This window comes from Lynx rufus, unplaced genomic scaffold, assembly GCF_022079265.1.
Source record: "Lynx rufus isolate CCGP_SWC_20201006 ecotype Redwood Valley unplaced genomic scaffold, mLynRuf1.p SCAF_4, whole genome shotgun sequence".
Classification (NCBI taxonomy): domain Eukaryota; kingdom Metazoa; phylum Chordata; class Mammalia; order Carnivora; family Felidae; genus Lynx; species Lynx rufus.
Window position 1 is genome coordinate 111,718,709 of NW_025814856.1, and position 23,602 is coordinate 111,742,310.

General features: G+C 37.0%; 1 protein-coding gene across 8 annotated transcripts in view; it reads left to right on the forward strand.

Moving 5' to 3' along the window:
- Window positions 1-23,602, forward strand: part of HDAC9 (histone deacetylase 9) — a 742,193-nt gene that overhangs the window by 107,962 nt on the left and 610,629 nt on the right. The gene's annotated exons all lie outside the window — the stretch shown is intronic.

The window sequence follows — 23,602 nt, forward strand, 5'->3', positions numbered from 1 at the left end:
CTTAAAGGGAGACAGCATGTGGAGGGGTGTCGATGGTGATTCTGTACAGGTTGGATCTGGAGTGGCACAGGTCACTTCTGCTCACATGTCATTGGACAGAATGCTGTTCTTTCACCTAACTGCAGGTAAGGCTGGATGTGTAGCAGGAGAGGTGCTTTTAGTCATTAGCTAGTGGTTTCTGCCACAAGATGGCAGGAAGCAATCTGTGTGTTTCAACAGTATGCATAAGAGAAAGGAAAAGGAGTACCTGAGAGTTGGACTTAATGACTTGATGATAAAGGACCTTTAGGATGATGAAGGAACTATGAACTAATGATTAATATCTTGTGCTTTTCTGAAGATATAACTATTTTGCTTTTTTTGAAGGTAGCAAAGGAAAAAAGGGGGTTTAGCAAAAGTTGGTCTCCATGGTTGCATGCTTTAAAGACTGTGTGACTTCCTAAGGATATAATTTTTAAATTTATTTTGGCATTTTGTGAACATGACTAACATGTTCTCTACACACATCAATTACTGCAGTTGTTTTGAAAAAAATGAGATATTTTTAGATTTTAATTGTGTTTGCCCCTGGAGACAGAAGGACAACACAGAGACACAGGCATAGACACAGACAGTGACACAAGCATACGCGCACACACACACACACACACACACACACGCACGATTGAGAAAAGAGGCAGTGGAGAATGAGACGAGCATGAGAACCAAAAATTTGTTCAAAGATTTGACCATGATTTTCTTGGCTTTGTTGGGAAAAAATAAAGCCGCATTTAGAAGTAATTCTCCGATAATAATGAAATGATGTTCTTGTGGCCCTTGGTAGCTGACTGCTCCCTGGAATCTGCTGATAGAACTAGAGAGGAGGTTTCTATGCTAGCCTGCGGGCTTCTATAGAATTTTAGAGAAGAGCCTAGTAGGTCAGCAAGTCCTGTATCTCCCAGAAGTGACTGGTTCATAGCAACTCTCAAGGTTTACTTCTCTTCTTGAATGTTTGATTTAATGCTTGCATCTTCCTTTTTCTTTCTGCCACCTCCTTGACTCAGCCATTTTGCATGTCATTTCTGAGTTCCTGCAGTTGTTCTATAATGGCTGCTGATGTCTCTCCACTTCAGTATATTTTGTACCCTGATTTTTCCTACTTCTAAAAATGAAAATTGCTGTACCTTTTCCATAGGGTACATTTTAAGATCTTTCACTATTTTTCCCTAGACAAAGCCTGGCCTGGCAGCCAGAGGTCTTCAGTTCTGGCTTTCGGGTTCACCGAAACCAGCTGCATGGCCATGGAGGAGTCTCAGTTTCTCCAGCTTCTCGGCAGAACAGTAACTGTTCCCTGCTCAAAGAAGATTCAAAAACACTGTGCACTGTATCCTTTTCTTAATGATCTAAAATTGCACAGTGGCATGTTTTAAAGGCTCTGAGAAGTCCTGTCACACAGTGACCTGTTTGCCGCGGTTTAACCCTGAATACCTCTCACTTACCATCAAACCCTGTTCCTCACGCATCACTTATTGACACTGCAAGAAAATCGTGTTCCCCACGAGACACACTTGCCAGTAGTGAACTACATTTGATGGCACTTAGGACCTTCCAAAACTTTCTCTACTTTTTCATCTTTATTATCACCTTTTGAGAATGGCAGCTGTAAGTAAGACACCTGAATATAAATAAATCCACGTTTGCTCACTATATGGGCAACCCTGGATGAGTTACTTACTCTTTTTGTTCCCCAATTTTTCATTTGTCAAATGAGGGTGATAGTACTTGTTACCTCATGAGGATGTTTTGGGGATCTATTTGCAGATTCCCTGGCAAATTGGCATTATCCATGACCCACAAATATCCTGTGAATGCTCTAGTATGCATACACACACATAGATACATATTTCTGTGTAGGTGCTAATCTCATTAATCGACATGCATAGGTGTTTGGTAAATGAAGACTGTTGCTATTATTATAATTATTGTATTATTAGCTTAAATCCTATTTTCATGGTGTCATTTTCCCTGACCACTGTACTCCAAGAACTGTAATTTTCCCCAGAAGAGCTTGACTTCTGTGTATCACCTATCTGTGTCATTTTATTGTTGACATTTTTTTTATCTTCTCTCTTATCATCAGCCAATAATGAAGTCATTCAAGTTAGGGATCTACATTTCATGCTTTTTATTTTTTTAGCAGACATGGCATTTTACTTTTCACCCAGGAGGGTCTTAACTGAGTCAATTTAGCCTAAAAAAGAACCAGAGGAGAGCTAAAGGAAACAATTGGACATATTTTCCTGCTGACCCTGTTTATTTGCTGGACTGTGACATTCAGAGTCGACAGTCTGCTAGAAAGCTCAAAAGCCATGACAGATGGGAGGTGTTGAATGTAGGTTTAGACATGATTGACAAAAAATAACTGAAAATAGTTTAATAAAATCTCTAAAATTCTGCCAAGATTTGTATTAAAGAGAATGGAGATATATGTAAAGTTTATTAGAAATGGGAATGGGCCTAACAATGCTTTTTAAAGTAATAAGGAAATAGGAAAAACTGTGTACTGTAACTTTTAAAACATAGATAAGATGAGTTTTTAAAAAAACACATACATTGACTCAAGATGAAAGAGAAAACCTGAGGGTCAGCAAGCAGTAAAGAAATTAATTTAGGCCAACATGCATAATGAATTAAACAAGTAAAGTTTGTAAGACCTATCATGTACAAGAAGTAAAACATTAAATTGGTCAAAGTAAGAATTAAGAGGAAAAGAGTTTTGGAGGAGAGATTCTTTGGCCTGATATCATCAGGGCTATTTCCGTAAGATGGACTACGCTTGGAGAGTGAAGAGAAGGGACAACAAAGAGATTGGAAACAAATATGGCAAAATATTAATGTGTTTTAGAACAGAGAGGCTTCTCATATTATTTTTGTTTTCTGGATATTTGAAATATTTCTAGGTTTAAAATTCAGCTTTTACAAGAAAATCCTACCATTGGCAACAACATGAATGGGCCTCGAAAGCACTATGCTAAGTGAAATGAGTCCTAGAAAGACAAATATTGTGAGATGTCACTTACGTGTGGAATGTAAACATACAAACAAGTAAACAAACTAACTGGCAGAAAAAGATCAAACTTATGGTTACCAGAGGTGAAGGGTGGGGAGAGGGAATTGGAGGAAGGTCGTCGAAAGGTACAGACTTCCACTTATAAGATAAATAAGTACAGGATGGAATGTACAAGATGATGACTGTAGCTTACACTGCTGTGTACTATATAGGTAAGTGTTAAGAGAGTAAATCCTATGACTTCTCATCACAAGGCGAATTTTTTCCCCTTTGTTTTTATCGTAGCTACATAAGAAGATGGATGTTAGCTGAAACTATTGTGGTAATCATTTCACAATTTGTGGTGAATCAAACTGCTATGTTGCATGCCTTAAACGTCTACCATGATGTTTATCAATTATTTCTCAATAAAACTAGAAAGAACTAAATTTTTAAGAGAATGGATGAGATGAGGTGGGGATGAGGAGCAGAACACTTTATCTGGAGTAGATTTTTGTTTAGAATTATGGAAAAGTGAGCTAAAATTAAAGCTAGCTACGAATTTTGAGCATTATGTGAGTCTCACATTTCCCATTACTGTTGCTCTGATAGAGCTGCTTTTAATACCCTACATGCCGAAAGCTTAAGAAGTATATGTATTTTTTAACTGAAATCACTTTGGCCTTCCTTTTCTTGGTTATGGGAAATTGTTTCAGTGAAAATTTCCTACAGGCTGCTTAAAAGCAACGCCTGGAACAATGGGCCTTGTGGCAAGTGAAATGCGTGTGGGGAAGTACTTAGAGTTTAATGTGAGTTATTTTTATTTCCATTCATAGACATGTCTCAGTGAAGTTCAAATTATCCCTTGGACAGTAGAAAGCAGTCTGTTAATTTAAAGCTACACTTTTTTGGTTCCATAAAGCCAAATTTAGGATAGATTTCAAAAGCTAAATAAACAACAGTCTACCTCCCTTTTAAAAATGAGTGTGTCAGGTTTCTGTGTACTTGTCTTTAAATAATCTCCACTTAACATTTCTACAGGGGGCCTTCAATATTTAGGAAGAGGCTGTCCTTTACAATCATACCTTATTTGTTAAAGGGAGCTTAGAGAAAGGGGCCCTCTTAATTTTGTTCCTAAAATTCTGTAAGTGCCTTGTTGATTTTAACAAATTAAAATGGCGGCTGGGAAAGTTGCACATATTGAGAGGGAGTGATTGTGAAATGCTGGGAGAAAGGGAAGGCGGAAATCTTTGGAGATACTGCTCTGCGTCTTCATGCCGTAATGCCATAAAATATTTTTCTAAAAAATTGTCAGAGGAAATGAATGTTATACTTTATAGCAATGGTTCAGAATCTTGATTCTTAATCAGAAATTCCCTGTGGAGTTCTTTTAAAAATAGGTATATTGGGGCCCTGTTTTGGAAATTCTGACTCAGTATTTCAAGGAGATGGCGGGCGTGTGTGTGTGTGTGTGTGTGTGTGTGTGTGTGTGTGTAAAGTTCCACAAATTATTTTGAAGCAAATTCCAGAATTGAGGATTAAACTATACTAAATTTCTTCACTGGAAATTCGTTGATTAGGAGCTACACTCCACAGATTGCAGGAAGATCAGGTTGTAACAGGGCTACCACTTAGGAGAATGTAAGGTGAAGATTTAATAGAACCGCTGAATGTATGCGTGTGTCATTTTTGTTATTGAAGAACACTTTACAAATCAATCAATAACATTTATGTGTTTATTAGTTTTGTATTTTAGTTTTTAAATTTTCTTTTTTTTCTTTTTTTTTTTTTAATGTTTATTTATTTTTGAGACAGAGAGAGAGCATGAATGGGGGAGGGTCAGAGAGAGAGAGGGAGACACAGAATCCAAAGCAGGCTCCAGGCTCCGAGCTGTCAGCACAGAGCCCGACGCGGGGCTTGAACTCACGGACCGCGAGATCAGGACCTGAGCCGAAGTTGGACGCTTAACCTACTGAGCCACCCAGGCGCCCCTAGTTTTTAAATTTTCATATACCATAGTTTAACAAAATAAAATAAAAGCTTCACTGAGTTGAACATGCAAATATTGGGAAATTTAACAGTAATCTGGTTAACATGATAGTTGACATGATTTATAGAAAAGTTTCCATCAAAATAGTAATTTTACAACAGTAATTTTACAATTTTACAACATGGATTTAAATGGATGATTACACTATGTTTGACATCCTACCAAGAGAGAATTATTTTTGTAGAAAATGCTGTGGTATACAGAGGCAGTTATGATAAAATGGACAGAACATGGTAGTTGAAGTAAATTCAGGGTTTGAATCATGGTCCTGCCACTAGCTGTGTGACCTGGCAGGTAATTTAACTTTTTTAAAAAAATGTTTTTAATGTTTATTTATATTTGAGAGAGACACAGTGTGTGAGGAGGGGAGGAGCAGAGAGAGGGAGACACAGAATCCGAAGCAAGCTCCGGGCTCTGAGCTGTCAGTACAGAGCCTAGCGTGGGGCTCAAACTCATGAGCCGTGAGATCGTGACCTGAACTGAAGCTGGATGCTCAACCAACTGAGCCACCCAGGAGCCCCGCAAGTAATTTAACTTTTAAATAGGGCTACTTTTATCAACTTTACAAGGTCATTTTAAGGATTAAGTGAGACAATGTGTGAAATGCTACATAAATACAAATCAGTATTATTAATTATTTAGATTGAGACTTACTTTGTATCTTTTTTTCTATTGGAAAATGAGGTGCATATGTGTGTGGCTATTTCACGTGGTAATTTTGCGTATGTGGATGGTGGAATTACAGAAGAAATGACTTACACCAAACATTTTCACATTTATATTTGTAGCCACCTAAGCCTTCCAAAAGGGAATTACTATAAATATCTCTGCACTTTTTTGGGAAGGAGTGCATTCTTTGTTAGAGTGTTCTCAGGTGTGATCATTCTTGTCAGAAACTGGATTTCTTTGATATTACTTATGATGACATAAAAAATATATTAATGTGTGGGAAAATTAACATTGCCAACACATGTAGGACTTTTTAGCATGAAACTTTCAACTATTGCTTCCCCAAGGCCATTATATTATTTCAAAGAAGAAGCCTGAAGCTTTTAATTTTTCCTCAAAAATTCTGGAGCTTTAGAATTTCATATTGACACCATAAGATTTAATGAAATATTTTTAGATGAGAAAAACTGGAAGATACCTTCTTTTGAAAATTTGTATATTGTTCTAGCAGTTGATTCTACCTTTGATTATATTTTCTCACATGATGAATTCTAATATTTTGAATTATACTTTTTATTCTATTAGGGATGTAGGAAAAAGGCAATCTTTTGAGACTATTACTTAGTTATGTAGACTGTCCTGACAGTGACTACCAGATTGTTTGTTATTTCTCCCAAACTCCCTCTAATTCCTCACTCCCTTCCTCCTTTCCTTCCACAAATGTTCATTGAGGGACACTGTGTGCCAGGCATGGGGCACTGGGAGAAGATACAAATAAAAAACAGGAAGTCACTGCTTTTGTAGAACGTACATCCTAATAAGGGAGACAAACTATCAATAGGTTAAAAACATATGTAAGATGATTGCAGACTTGGTAAGAACTATGCAGGCATTAGCAAGGTACTGTCGCAGACAGATCAAGAAGTAGTGCATATGGGCTCATCTCATTGCATGAGACACGGGAGGTGAAGGTAGGTTATTCATGTCGCCAACAGTTAGGAACAAAGAGGAGTTGATATTCCCTACTCCCATTACCTCCCCGTACATTCTCCACTGTAATTTTATTTACCCTTTGAGGCTTCTCTTGCCTTTTTGTTTGAACCCAAGTCTATCCCTGTAAATTGTTTTAAAGGATAGAGGTCAAGGTGTTAATTTTTACACCTGACTGGTGCTATTAAGAGATGATGCCCTTAAGTTTCACACCCCTTTATGGAGACCAGGCTTAAAAATTCCAAGTGTCTGATTAGTGGTGTTAATTGTGTTTAGCTAATACATTAAAGACTGCTAAATACTGGAATTTTACCTGGGAAAAGTACTTCAGTTAGCATGTTCTCCTTGGAAACAAAACCTTTCCTGATTCATTTTTGCTTATTTTGATGGTACAATTAACTTAGGCTGATGGTTGTCATCTTGTCCTCAACCACATTCCTTTGGCTTCTTTTTTTCTTTTTTTTTTTGACTTACGATGTTGTGCCTTCCCTCCCTCATTGCTCCCCCCCGCCCCAACTCAACTCTTCTAAGGAGAGAAATCGGTGCTGTACTGAGAAAAAAATATTTTTGTTTCCTATCTTTGGGCAAAACAAAAAAGGAACAGAGGGTACAGATTTTTGATGCAGAGAAGTAGATGATTAAGGGAGATAATAGAAGTGAATTGAAATAGAATAGACAAGCACACGTACAAATGGGGGAAGGTGTGTGAAACAGAATAGAGGCCGAAGGGATTGTTATGTGGTATGTTAATATAATTTCTGATAAAACACAGTAAGATTTTTGTCCTGGGAAAACTCTTGCTTTAAACCTCAGAAAATAAAACACTGCCTTTGAATTGAGTTTGTTTATTTTTCTTCTTTCTTTTGTCTTTTAACAGCTTACACTATTTTCCAGCTTCCTTGCTTACAAGTGTTGTGGTGGATTTTATAGGTCTTTAGATTTGACAAGTGGAAAGACATAAGATTATGGGTGTGATCTGTTGCTCAACTCAATGGTTGAGCTGTGTTAGCCCACTGAATTCTTTAAGATCTATTTTCATCATAATTTTATCATTTAAGTGTGACTAAACTGAGTGTAGCCAATTTTGATCCATTTTTAAAAATAATGTGCTGCCGAGCTAAGACTCTCTATGCCATATTTCAGCCCCAAGCAGGTTTTTATGACAAAGTAATGAACCCCTGGAAACGGGTTTATAATGGAAAATGCAACTTGACCTTAACTAGAGGAGCCCAAGTGCACCTTACAATAGCACATTTTTGAAACACACAAAATCCTTTTCTCCCAAGGGTGGTGTCACAGGAGGAAGGTGTATAATAATAGTTGTATTTACCATAAATACCTAACATATTTTATGATGATTTGATTCTATTACAAATTTCACCTTATAGATTTTAATAAAGCCGCCTATGGGCAAAGTTATTGCAGTTGGATTTCTTTTCCTTTGCCTACTGGTCTCAGTGGAAAGAAGCAAGCAACTCTTATAAAAGGCTTTAGTTTTTAGTACCTGGTTAATAAAAAATAATTTCCTCTCCTTTGGACTTGTTCATGAAGCTGAAAAATGACTCTGCAGGTCAGTGGTGTGTGGCAAAGCTAATTTCTATAAGCTTTTTATCAGGTGGTACTGAGTAAAACAATATGGGAAAACTGAAAAATCCACCTTTCTGTACCAAATTTACAAGGGTGAGAGTTATCCCCAGTGTCACTACAAGGGAAAAAATGACACTTTTTTCTTTCAGGTCTCTACTACTACAACAAAAAAATTGGACATATAAAAGGTACAGAAGGAAAAAAACCAAAGTGTATGGAAAATTTCAATTAAGTATAGATTTAAAAATGAGATACAAATGACATTCATTGTTTAAAACATAGTAAAACTCAACTTTTATTTGTTGTTTTGTGGACAAGGGAACCTCATAGTAGTAAATGTGAGTGAGGCAACACATATCATAGCAACCCAGAGAATGGTTGTCATTCAAATAATGCTCTCCTCCTCAAGTTCCTTTTCCCCAAGCATCACATTATCTCAGAGGAGCATTAGAACATTCTAACCAAGAAAAATTGGGCTTCTCCCCTTGAGGTTCAGGAGAGTGTTTGCTGTGCATCTTGCGAAGTATGACAGCAAGGAGCATCACACCTCTTCTGTCTCTCCAGGATACTCATGGGCCATCTTCCAGGGAAGAAGCTGGGAGCAGGGCTGTATGACATGGCCAGGCACTAGTGTGGTGGGCAGCTCTGACTCCTGGAGTCTTTAAGTCATGTTCCTTTCTCTACTTCTTTCAGCTGGGGAATATCAAGGATGCACAGCAGCGATGTTACTTAGGGCATCACAGAACCCCTTTTTACCACCCTTGTTTGGAGGCCCTCATGGCATCCTTACACTGGTCTATTCCCCTCAGAGTCCAAAAGAAGAATCAGAAATGACAGGGATTTGGAGAGGTGGTGGGTGAATCTTTCTTGAATTGTTTTTATTTCAATGCCTAGTATGGATGCTTAGAGATCACAACGTTCAGGTGGCATCATTCATTACCTTAGATGAAGGTAAAAAGACGAAAACAATGACAAGCCTTTTGGCAGAAGTAGCCAAAGAACCAGTTTTCCCCATTTAGACTTAATTTAATAACAGCGACAACAACAACAACAAAAAGTAAAGTCATGTGGTGTATAGTTGGGGGATACTGTGGATCATCAGGTTAGAAACCTGTGAAGTTGCTGGTACACTGTATTGCCAATACACTGCTATAGAACTGATTGACTGGAAGGAGGACACATCCTACTACTGATCTGGGAAACAGATGTGAAAGATGAGTGTGGAGTCAGACAAGTGTATTATTCTGGAAGCCCAGAGGTTGGCAGTGGTCCCTTACATCATATGACCGTGGACATGTGGACATTCACTCAGAAGGTATCCAAGAGATGTGGATGGGATCCAAGAGGGCAGATAAGAGGTTAGAGGGTATCTAGAATGGGAGAGGATGCTGACCAATGAGATAGAAAAATTGAGAGCCCTGCTTTGATTTATACATGGAATTAGGTGACTCAAGTAGAGGTGGATGGAGCTGAATCAGAGCTCTGCTGGAAGGGTGAGGCAGAGGAAGAATTCAGATGTAGGATGAAAGTGATTAGCCCTGAGTCCTGGAATAGGAAGAGGAGCCTCCATTGATCATTACCTTGAAGAACTGGAGACTGTGTCTTGTAAATCAGGTCTGCATTTTGCAAAAATAACTTTCCTCTTAGGTTTTCTTTTCCTAATGGAGCAGGGCCTGAGTGTTTAGGTTAAGCTATCAGATGTTAAATAAACACAGCAGTCCAATTTGTGTACGCGAGGCTGAGAAACCTTAGTTGTGGTCTGAAAATGATGGGAAACTCTTAAATCTAAACTTAATCATTTTGTGGCTGTTTTGGAGGAAATAAATCTTCTTGTACTTTGCCCAGCTTTCGCTACTTTTAGTCCCTTTTGCTTGTGGCATGTCAAATATTTGCTATTTGAAAACTACTAGGAGTTGGAATTTTTATGAAATATTGTACATTTATTTAAAGTGTGGTACAGATATGAATTTACAGGCTAATGAATGTGTAGGCTAACAGACCTAAATAAAATGATCTGATAGTCTCCTTCAGTGTGCTCTAAGAGATTTGTACTCAAAGAAAGGTACCTCCTTTCTTTGACACCTCCTTAATCCTTAAACATCTACTGGATGTGGTTGTTTTGCGATATTCTGCAGACATTTACCTCATTCAGTAGTTGGGAAGACGAGGTGGCAGTGGAAGTTCTGGGGGTTGGGGTGGCCCTGTTCTCCTGCAGAAGACCCAGCCCTTCCTGACTTATCCTAATATGAGATCTTTGTGCTTTGCATAGTAATACTTAGTATCTCCAGTTTAGCCATGTTGAAAGTGATTGAGCTGGAGTGGGGACGATGGTGCCAGGAAGTATCTAATGTCTCAGCAGTGTTAGGTCAGTAGCGAACAATACTCTTTCCTCTTGTCAAAACCGTGGTCAAAAACCTGCCTCGCGTGCATTTCTAGACTAAACTCATTAAATTCAGGAGCCTTCAAAGAACCCCATGCACTAAGCCCTATCCTATCTTCCTTTTTTATTCCACACACTTCAGTTATTTATTCTTCTCTTGGCTGGGGTTACTGCTCCTCGTTCACAATCTGTCCTTACCTACTTCTGGGATTTATTTATACAGGTGTTCCTCTGATCCTCTTTCCATTTTCTCCTATCCAGATTTTAGCCATTCTGAGAAACCCAATTAAAATAAAACTTTTGGGGATGCCTGAGTGGTTCAGTCAGTTAAGTCCAACTCTTGATTTTGGCTTAGGTCATGATTTCACAGGTTCCTGAGTTTTGAGTCCCTCATTGGGCTCTGCGCTGACAGCTGGGAGCCTGCTTGGGGTTCTCTCTGTCTCCCTCTCTTTCTGCCCCTCCATCCACTGGCTCATGCTCTCTAAATAAATAAACAAAAAAAACTTTAAAATAAAGTAAAGTTTATGTTTAAGAAGTCTTCCTTGATTTTCTCAATCTGCCATTTCCTCTTTCAACTGCCATAGACTTTATTCATAGAATCCTTTGTGGCATGTATTTATTCCCTTGCCTCATTTCTCTCCTGCTAATCTCTTTTGTAAATGCCTTAAGTATCTTAATGCAAGATTGTGAGGTGTGGGGTGGGCCTGAGGAGAAGACAGAGGCCAGTTTATGGAGGCTCCTGTTTGTTAAGCTGAGGAGCTCAGATTTTATCCTTTATGTGTTGGAGTACCATCAGGAAGCTTCAGATATGTGAGAAGCATGATAAGATTTTTGGTTTAGACTACTCACTCTTGTGGCAATGTGGATAATGAAGCTGGAGGTGGGGGACTAGTTAATATTTAGGATTGCTGATGGTTGGAATGAATTTTGTATGTGTAACAGCACTTAAGATAGCTGAGTGAATGACTGCTTTCATGCCCTTCTTCATTGGCTAGGCACCTCTTTCAAGAACAAACTCAGTAACACACCATACATGTTACATTAACCTTCAGAGAGAAAATTTTGGGTGGCATAGCAAGTCTAAAAAAAATCCACGGGAAATCTGATGTTCTAAACAGAGTGATTATATAAAACACTGGCTTGTGGCTTAAGCAAACACAATCATAGAATTGCATAGCTGTGAGTCAGAGCCGGCTTGGTCCTTCAAGTCCCTTGCTTGATAGCAAATTAGTGGCTAGGGAAATATGTTTACATTTCATTTCTTATTGTACATCTGATTGCATGTTTTGAGAGTTGGATACAAAATTTCTTTATTTACAGATTTGGAGCAGGGAATTATATTGACTGTGCATGCAGATTTAAGTTTCCCAGTTAAGTGTATAAATACAGTTAGGTATATACTTACTTAGTAAGGTATTACTAATTTGTCATTTTATTTCAAATAGAAACATATGGAAGATACAATAAAGAAATTCACTCTTATGGTTAAATCATCACTACTATAGAATGGCATATAAGTCTCATGATTTGATCACTAATAATTTATAGATGTGAGGAAAAACAGTTTTAACTATTTTTAAACTATGTCTTTCCATATGTTCCCATATTGCTTTCTGTCATAAAGCTTAAGCACCTTGTTGCTCTCATTATTTTCCTATGTTTTTCGTTTAGGTCGTGTGTACTTTGAAGCCATAGCCTGCTGTATATTTGGTTGTAGCCCCTGTAACCCTAGTCTAATGCAGTGCCTAATTTCAGTAATTACCCCACATATATGTACAACAATTGAATGGCAAGGGGCACCTGAGTGGCCCAGTCAGTTAAGCATCCAATTCTTGGTTACAGCTCAGGTCATGATCTCATGGTTCCTGAGATCAAGCCCCACATCAGTTTTGCACTGACATGTTTGGGATTCTTTGCGTCCCTCTCTCTCTTCCCCTCCCCTGCTCAAGCTCTCTCTCTCTCTTTCAAAATAAATAAATAAACATAATACAATTTTTTTTTAAAAGAATTGAATGGCAAAATTAATGAGTAAATAAATGTAAATAAATTAACGAATAAATAAGTAAAGGAACTTGTAGGTGAGTTGGCCTGCATTATAAACATTTATTGTGTACCTATTATGTCCCAGGCTCTGAGCTGCTGTACCAATGGTAAACAAGACAGAAATGGTTCTTACCTTTAAAGTTCTTGCTTTCAGGGGCACCTTGGGTGACTCAGTCGGTTGAGCGTCCGACTTCGTCTCAGGTCATGACTTCCCAGTTGGTGAGTTTGAGCCCTGCTTTGGGCTCTGTGCTGACAGCTCAGAGCCTGGAGCCTGCTTCAGATTCTGGGTCTCCTTCTCTCTCTGCCTCTCTCTCTCTCTCTCTCTCTCCCTCCCTCCCTCCCTCCCTGCCTCCCTCTCTCTCAAAAATAAATAAACATTAAAAAATGTTTTAAAGTTCTTGCTTTCAAGGGCAAGACCTCTGTCAATGAAATAATTATACTAAACTCAACTTTCCTAATCTGCAGGTTTAATGGATCTATATATTGAGTTCTTTGCTCTGTGTCTAGAATAACGTCTGAGCTCTATTTGATTATCTCTTTGCGACCCAAGAATGACTTGTTCTCTGCCAAAGGAAAGTGTCCCTTGAACATCCCCTGTTTAAAAGTAGGTACCCCTTGTTTCCTGGGGACAGATTATGTTGTACATTAAAATTTTGCTTCTCGGGGCGCCTGGGTGGCACAGTCGGTTAAGCGTCCGACTTCAGCCAGGTCACGATCTCGCGGTCCGTGAGTTCGAGCCCCGCGTCGGGCTCTGGGCTGATGGCTCAGAGCCTGGAGCCTGTTTCCAATTCTGTGTCTCCCTTTCTCTCTGCCCCTCCCCCGTTCATGCTCTGTCTCTCTCTGTCCCAAAAATAAATAAACGTTGAAAAAAAATTTTTAAATTTTGCTTCTCTATTAAGTCCATTCTTAGGTCTCAAGCTGCTATAACAATCTAAAAGTGCAGTGGCAAATATTTAGGCAAACAAAGAATCTAAAAATGTAAGAACAGACAATAGGAACAGGAGATTCAAAGTCAGTGCCCATCCTTTCATGACTGGTCAGTTCATAGAGTAAAATCTCCAAACAAAAAACTGTCCGTTGCTCACAGTCCCTGTGTCAGGGCATTTAGTATGGGATTCAAATTCTCAAAAGTCTATGAAGGGTTTATGAATTAAATGTTAGAGCACCAGGGATGCATTGGTTTCATAGAATAGCAATACAGCTAGAAAAAACCAGAAAAATGGTTTTTTGGATGTCAGTTAGGATTATGTCACAGAGATGGTTTAGGAAAATGATGCTGCTGTCCTCAGTTGTAAAGGAAATATGATTGTGTTTCCTTTTGTCTAGATATACAAATTCTGCATAAAATTTGTCTATTGGGTAGATTGAGATCCTCTAAGATTGGATCCTAAATTATTTTTCAGAGAGATAATTACATCATAAGCACAAATACCTTGGCATCTGACAGAAGTAGGCTTGCATTCTGGCCATATTCAATTGTGTGTTAATCGTTAAGTTACTTAGCATTGTACTTACATAGTACTTGCATTTTAGAATTATCGGGGCGGTTAAATGAAATGACATATATGGAGAATGCTTACCATTATACTTGGCACAAAGTTGTATTCAGTACATGCTAGTTATCAGTATTATTATTATTATTATTATTATTATTCATAGTCTGTGAATTTAATGTTAGAAAGGAGTGAAATCTGTTAAAATTAGCAAATGTTGAAGAACCAGCCTAATGGTTTATGCTCATTAGATGATCAGATATATGAGATCAGCCATATATATATATATATATATATATCACTCTACTTACAGTACCTTGTTCTTGTGTTATGGAAGGCACACAGTAAAACAAGAATGAATGAATGAACCACTTCCTAACTTGTGTCTGTCTGTTGGCCTTTATGTATGCAGATATTCTCTAGTTACAGAAAAGTCAGACATCATATAATACCTCCACTAGCTTTCTGACATAAATCTTTTAATTACCCCCTTAGGAGGCTAGTTCACATAAATAAAACACTAGAAAAAGAAAATAGCTCTGCCTGGTATTGTAAGTTCAGAAAAATAACCAATTTCTTAATATGGTAGTAATTCCTAGTATGGCTAGCTGTGCTGGGACCAAGACCAAGGGCTTGACACTAATGGGCCGTTTATGAAACTTACATAGCCTGAAGTCATCTTATCGGAATGTCATTAGTAGCCATCACCATTGTTACAGGAAAGAATTGGGAGGCTTTTTCTTTCTTGTAGTGCTTTCTTTAGATTTCTGTATTTTGTGAGCCCCACATTTGGGATCATAGATTGGATGTTTACATAAGAATAAACAGTTGTAGTAAGCATATAATATTTTTTAATATAGCCTCTAGGTAATGGGAATGAAATAAATGGCACAGACCTATGGTGCAGCCACACTAGGAAAGGAACAGATTGAATTTGGAACAAGAGTGACCTAGTCCAAATAAAATCTTTCAGAGAACAGTTTTTTTGGAGATACTCAAATCCAATTTGTAGACCTCCACATTTTCACTAACTTTATGCCCTCCATAAAGACATGGTTTTTGATATGTATTTGTGTGCTTTCACTTCCTGGTGACCTTGGTAAGGAATCATGCCTGGAGTATAGCTGCCTTGGAAAAAAAAATCAAGGGAATATTTTCTAGGTTTTGCTGACTATGCCTTGGAAGCAAACGAATTATGGTACAGGGCTGCAACTTTACCTACTTGTTAATTAGCAGGTTAAACTTTTATGAGTTTCTGGTACCCTGGCGATACATGACTATTAAAATTTGCAGGTGGTTCAAGGGGAGAGAGATGTAAGTTCCTGTGCTAGTAATATATTATAAAAGTGTGTATTTCATGTGCCTGTTGTGAAAGTGGAGACTTTAATACTCTTTCACAATATAAGCTGATTAAGGAATCTTTATGGTTCTCATTAACTATGGGTCTTTTTCATAGAAAAGTGAAAAGTGTAATGCTTATAGACAGAAGCATAGGAGAAAATAATTAGGCACAGTGGTACCTCTTTGAGACTAACTGAGAGCTTAGTGACACCCTCTATATTCACCTCTCAACCCTCAGAAACTGCTCTTGTTTCAGAAGTCGCTTCTACCACATGAAATGTTGCAAATCTGATGTTTTAATCTTTCCCTTCCGAAGACAGAGTTTGCTTAACTATACTTGCAATGTACTTAAATGTTAGTATCTTTCCTTTCTTGAGACCACTTCTTTATCAGGAAATATAAAGACATACACTGTGGTTAGGCATAAGATTCCACACAAGAAACTAAATTGTAGAAAAAGTGATAAGTTTGTAGTTTTTCAGAAAGCCATACTTTCTTCATTTTCCATGTGGTTTGGGGGGCAAGAGAGACTCTCAAATAATGGCTAAATTAACAATTTCCCCCGAAATCTTATGTGACTTTTTGTAATTAGGATTAGAGCTTATTTTAACATAGAGAAGTAATGAAGTGAATTAGTTTTAATTAAGAAAAGGTGGAAGAATGAACTATAGAAAATATTTGTTTTATTTCCATCCTATTTTATTAATTCAACATTTTTCTTTACATATTGTTTGGGGTAATTTCTGTACGCTTCTCTTAGTGTTAAATCATAATCTAAAAATAGTTCTTTTTGAATACTGGATTATGATTCAGTTTTTTCACTCTATTGGTGAATATGTAATGTTTCAGTTTGAAGGTACTGCATCCATTTGTTGCTGAGAGAAAAACAGAAACTTTCTTCAAATGTATTCCTTTAAAAAATGATAGGTCATTGGCCAATGTTAACAATGAAGAAAGAAAATTGTACTGGCTGGACAATCATACTGGAGCTTTTAGTTCTGGCATCCATCATAAGAATCTTGTGTCCAAAACTCTTTGTGTCAAGAACCCATAGCACTTCGTTTTGAAAGAGAATGCTTTCTGAGTGGGACAGTTACACACACACACACACACACACACACACACACACACAACTGTTAAGGTCCTATATTTTTATAAGGACTAAAGACTCAATCTTATTCCTTCTTTAAAAATTAGTTTAGTGCGAGCTGGGGAGGGGCAGAGAGAGAATCCCAAGCAGGTGCCATGCTATCAGCACAGAGCCCAATGTGGAGCTCAAACCCACACACCGTGAGATCATGACCTGAACCAAAACCAGGAGTCAGACACTTAATCTACTGAGCCACACAGGCATCCCTAAAGGACTTTAACTCTTAAATATTTGTTCCCTTCACTTTACCTACTTTTATATTTCTTGAAGGATATTTTTCTTCAGGAAGGAAACATTTTAGTTTCTTTTAACCTGGTGAAATGCAAAAGTATGGGAATAGGAATGCATAGCAAGACTTCTATCTCATTTTTTTTTAAATTAAGAAGTGCTCCAAATGATATTCTTATCAAGCAAATAGTCTTTTTAAAAATGTGGTAAATATAAGCCTTACCAAAAGTGCTCTGTTTTAGTGAGGGAAGCAAACTCCATTTTGTAGGAAAGATGTTAAGAAAGGAAAAAAAGGCAGCTCTAGAGAATTATAATTCAGTCAAGGAAGTATTTGAGAATCAAAACCTAGTTTTGGAAATCTGTTTCTTGCCAAGAGAAAAGGCGCTAAGCTGCTCAGCAAGAAGCAGTTTGCGGCATAGGCTTGTCTGTCAATGTTTGGGAAGTGCTAATAAGCTAATAAGCCAGGAGTTCCAACTTAGGGTATTTGGTCTATCCACAGAGTGCTGGTGGACACCGCACCTTTAGGAAAGACCCAAATCGTTTTACAAGAGTTATTGGGACCCACTTTCAGTATTTGGCCTCTTACCAGATGCCTGTCTGGGAGACACATTTATTTAAAAATAAGTAATTAGGAAATGTCTTATATATTTTCTTTATTTCCTCGTCAGAAAAACAAACAACAAACAAACAAACAAAAATAGCTCACCAAGAAAGCTTTAATAACAATAAATAAAATACAGGTGGAGAATAAAATACTCGGAGGTATACTGGAGTATACCAATTGAGGCAAGGGTTTCAGCAGGGGAAGTCTTCCTCAGGACTGTCATAGATAAGGGTTATGACTGCTTGCAGCTTCGTTGGTGTGCTTTGTGCTATGTGCCTCATAATGGTTTGGTTTGATCACTTAGTTTTATAGGAACACCATGATGGGGAAATTATCCTCCTGTTGGATGAGGACCCTAAAGTTCAGATGAGTCAAGTCACTTGCTAGGCATTGCATCACTAAGAGACTCATACTTAGGTCTGACTTGCTCTGAAGCTTGAGCTCTTTAGTATATATCAGAAGACAAAGCAAATGTTATTCACAATAAAAAGTGTATGATATATGCAATAGGGACATCTAGCCCCATGTTTTCAAGGTTCAGCAGTGAGATAAACATTATATACATATTAGAAGAAATGGCAGTCTAAAAAAAACGAAGACTCTAGTGGCAACTTGAGTTTAAAACAATAGTATAATGAAATGGATCATTTTTCTTTATACTTAAGAGAGTATTGATTTGAAAACCTTTAGAAACTAGCATAATATGAAATGCTTTAAACCACATTACAACATCACTCTAAGGTTTTAAAATATGGCCATCTTCAGATTAACCAATTAAAATATGATTTAGCTTAAGCAAATTACAAAACTCCTGAGTCAATAATATATTTACTGCTATAGTATTTGAAAGCATTCGTTAGTTTTAACCATTAACTAAACAGGGAAGGTATCACCATAATTTGAAGAACATGCAAAATCATAGTGTATCATTTCCTATAAATATTCCCTCTATGAATTGATATTTCATGCAGTGAGATCACAAAAGGAAGGCAGAGAAAGAGGAACTGCAGACATAGAAAATTTAATTTGAGGAAAAAGTTGTGGTAACTACAGTATTTTACTGGTTTTCTAGGGTCAATTAAAAACTATGGGGAAAAAAAAAGCAGAATACTTGGAAGTAATGATTCCTGCCTGGAGTCCATCTCCAGGGGGCACCAACTTAAAATTTTGTATTCTTATTAATATTTAAAGGTCCTAACATTAGTACCTGACTCCAGTTAGGGGTACACAGGACTTAAACTGGAACTTTTCGCTGTTTATTGCTACATTAACAGAGTATTATAACCTCTTTCAAATATATTAGAAGCTCCATTGACTGTTACAAATGTCTTTGTTTATAAAACATATGAAACCATGTTAATTCTTATGTTACAGAATTTACTTGCTGGCCAAATCTTTGAAATAAATGGATATTTAGAGGAATAGATAATAATAAAGGGTATGATGGATAGGCTGGGGAGTCAGTGTTCTGTCTACTTAGACACCTGAGTGAAATAACATCTCATATCTCAGTGTAGACTGTGGCTGATGTTTATGGGGCTAAAACTCAAGATATTTAGTGTTTGCGTTGTTAGATAATAATGATTAACTATGTGGAAGATGCTGTATCTTAGTGATAAGCATTGTTTAATATTCTGTATTTTGCCTTAAATATTGTATAAGCCAGTTGTGATAAGATTTAAATGAAACTGCTAGTAAACTCTCTTCAGACTGAGACCACACATGGGAAACTTCATTTCAAAGGAAATTAGAAGGCCAGAGGGAAGAAATTAGAAGTAAATAAATGATGTTTTAAGACCGAGGTACCATAACTAGAATGCTGCTAAGATATTAAAATACGCATTTCAAAAATGTGGTTATTTAACATTTACTTTTTAAATGTATTGAAGTGAAAACTCAAAAATATTTGAGGTAAATGGAACTTTTATTACTTCCTTTATTTGTGAAAGAAAAAAATTTACTTTCATTGTGCTTTTGTAAAGATGTAGCAAAGATCTTGACCATTACATTACATAATGTCACTTTTGTAAGATTCACAGGATAAATTCTTAAATTGAGGTTTGGAGAGAATGTCCATTAAAGGAACAATAACGACAATAACAAAGTAACTTTTGTACTTATTCTTATGAAATAATAGGAGATAAGTATGTCTTCTCTATCATCACTCTTCAGTTTTTTGTTTTTTTGGTTTTTTTGTTTTGTTTTGTTTTTTTGTCCTTGGCCAAAAATGCATTGTATAAACTACCTAAAATATCTTTAGATATATGTAAAAAATAAAATATAAGTAAAGAAATGACCTCCGAGGAACCACACACTTTTGCATCTTGATTTTCTAAGTTAGATGGTCTAGTCTTCAGTGAGTAGACATTGTGAGAAAAATATTGACATTAACTTTAAAAAAATAAAAAAATACCAACATTGACTCTTATATATAGAAAAAACATTGTTATAGTGAATACAAATATTTTTTAGAAAATATTAAGAAAAAATATAACTTAAATGAAGGAGGAAGGCTACATCATAAGAAAAAACATTTGTAACCATGTGAAGTGATGATGTTAACTAGACTGTAGTGATCATTTCACAATATGTACAAAAATAACAAATCATTATGTTGTACCCTTGAAACTAATATAATGGTAAATGTTAATCCTATCTGGTTAAAAACTTTTAAGAAGAGTGCCTAGGTGGCTCAGTTGGTTAAGTGTCTGACTCTTGGTTTTGGCTCAGGTAATGATCTGACGGTCCATGGGTTCGAGCCCCACATTGGGCTCTGCACTGACAGCACAGAGCCTGCTTGGGATTCTCTCTCTCCCTCTCTCTCTGTCCTTCCCCCTCTTGCTCTTTCTGTCTCTCCCTCAAAATAAATAAACTTGAATTTTTTTTAATATTAAGAGAAATAAATGGATGAACAAAATGTGGTGCATACGTACAATCAGATCTTATTCACCCACAAAAATGAATGAAGTTCATTATAATACATGGTACAACATGGGTGAATCTTGAAAACACATGCTGAGTGAAATAAACTAGATTAAAAAAAAAAAGGAGGAGTAGGAGAAAGGCTATTTGTTATTTTTGGGGATTTACCCTGCTTGAATTTATCATTAATGGGGGAATAGAGGATGGTTGATGTTGATATTTTTTATCTCAACTTCCTGCTTTCTCCATCTTTATTTTAGAGAATAGTCTTTTTTGAATCCCTTTATATTTTGTCCCAATTTCAGATTTTCCAAGGCTTTCTCCCTTGCCTCTTCATTCTGTAATCTGTCCACCACTTTCTTTTCTCCTTACTTTGTAGTTCTCTGCCCTTCTCTTTGTTTTTCTGTCTCTTTCTCCTCATTTTACAGATGAGCAAACAGATGCTCAGAGGCATTAAGTAGCTTGACAAAGTTTACACAGCTGCTAATTGGTCCAAGCTGGGCAAGAGCTCTGATGTCCTGTCTCCTGGCACACTGCTTTTCCTGACTTTCTAAGGAAGTTACATCTTATGTCAGAAGGTGATGCTGATGGACTGTGGGGTAGTTCTCAACTGCTTAATGTGCATGTGTTCTTCAGTCTATACTAGAATATTCAGGCAGTGCACACTGGTATAGTTGAACCCTTTGTAGAAATACTGAACTATTTCCACACCGGCTAATAATTAACCACTGCTAGGACCTATCCATTTTACCTCCTCCTGCTTCACCAGTTCCTGTGCACCCTAAGGAACCACTGCTCAGTCCGTGCTGCCCTACACCGTGGCCCAGTAGCAATCACAGTGAGGAATTCAGCTGCTGACCGATCAAATGATTAGTGAGGTACTTTGGGTTTTTATACAAAGGCACACTCTCTAACATTATTTATCTTTTAGGTTTGTTTCACTCATAATGATTAGAGGGAAAATTTAATCTCCTAAAAGAAAGCTGATCCAAAATTTTTCTTGTTTTGATTTTGTCCTTCCTTCCTTCCTTCCTTCCTTCCTTCCTTCCTTCCTTCCTTCCTTCCTTCCTTCCTTCCTTCCTTCCATGCTGGGAAATGCCTGAAATCAGTACTGAACAAAATTATGCAGTTTCATTTTTTTCCTGGTTATATCTACTCAACTTTTGCAAATGTATTCCCTTCAGAGATCATTTAAAAGTTTTGATCCTGAGGTAAATGAAAGCATCTATACATATTTTGTGGAATGTTCAGCATGGAAATACTATTATATCTTTAATGTATTATTAGACTTTTTTCTGGTTAATATGGTAAATTATATTCATTGATTTTCAGATGTTAAACCATTCAAGCATTATTGGGGTAAACCATATCTAACCATGAGGTATTATTATTCCTTTTATATATTGTTTAATTAAGTTTGCTAAAATATTATTTAGAATCTTTGCCTTTATGTTCAATGAAGGATATTGATATATATATTTTCTTGTAACATCCTTCTCAAGTTTTAGTGTGAAGGTAATGCTGTCCTTACATAGAATGAGTTGGATAGCATTGCCTCCCCTTCAAGTTTTGGAGGAGTTGTATAGAATTGATATTAAGTTTTCTTTAAGTTTTGATAGTATTCAGGGGCACCTGAGTGGCTCAGTCAGTTGAGTGTCCAACTTCGGCTCAGGTCACGATCTCGTGGTCCTTGAGTTCGAGCCCCACGTCAGGCTCTGTGCTGACAGCTCAGAGCCTGGAGCCTGCCTCGGATTCTGTGTCTCCCTCCCTCTGCCCCTTCCCCACTCATGTTCTGTCTCTGTCTCTCAAAAATGAATAAACGTTAGAAACAAAAAATTTTAATTTTGATAGAATTCATAAGTCAAGCCATCTAAGCCTGGAGTTTTCTTTGTAGGAATATTTTAAACTAAATAGTCCATTTGTGTAATAGATAAAGGATTATTTATATTACTTATTTCTTCCTAAGTGAAGTTTGGCTGTAAGTGTTTTAAGGGATATGTCCATTTCCTTTAAGTCATCCAACTTATTTGAAAAAGGTTGTTCATAATATTGCCTTATTATTTTGTAATATCTACAGAATCTGTAGTGATGTCACCTTTGTATCTTATTTTTTTTCCCAAATTTTATTTTATATTAGTTATTTATTTTAAAAAAAATTTTAATGTTTATTTTCGAGGGAGAGAGTGAGCAAGGGACGGGCAGAGAGGGAGACACAGAAACTGAAGCAGGCTCCAGGCTCTGAGCTATCAGCACAGAGCCGGACACAGGGCTCAAACTCATGCACCATGAGATTGTGACCTGAATCAAAGTCAGATGCTTAACTGACTGGGCCACCCAGGTGCCCATTTTTTCCCAGATTTGAAACAAGTTGTTGAAACAAGTTGAACAAGTATCGTCTTGTTCCTATTGTTTCCAGTGAGATATCTGCTTTCATTCTCAATTACTCTGTACATTAAAGTATCTTTCTACTCACGGTTGGTAAATTATATTCTCTTTATCATTGGTTTTGAGTAATTTGATTATTATTTTTCTCTGTGTGTCTGTTTGGATAATTTCTATTGCTATGCCTTTGAGTTTACTAGTCTTTTCTTCTGCATTGTCTACTCTGCCATTTATCCCATCCAGTATATTTTTCATCTCACACATTGTAATTTTCACCTACAGAAGTTCAGTTTCTGTCTCTTTTATATCTTCCATATTTCCTCTTAACTTTTTTTAAACATATGGGTTACAGTTTTAATGACTGTCTTAATCTCTTGTCTGCTCATTTTAACATCTGTTTCAGTGCTATGTCAGATTCAATTAGTTGGTTTTCTTACTGTGGGTCATATTTTTCTGGGTTTCTTGAATGCCTGCTAATTTTTTATTGGAAACCAGTCATTGTGATTTTTAACTTGTTGGGTGCTGGATATTTTTATCTTCCTTTAAGTGTTGCTTTGTTCTGGAAAACACTTGTTTTCACACAGTTGTAACTTGTTTCCACAGTTACATGTAAATACTTTTATTGTTTCAGGTATTGCTTTTAAGATTTGTTTGGCAAGATTGGATTAGTGTTTCATTTGGGGCTAATTATTTCCCAGTACTGAAAAAATACCATTCTGGATACTCTGCCCACTG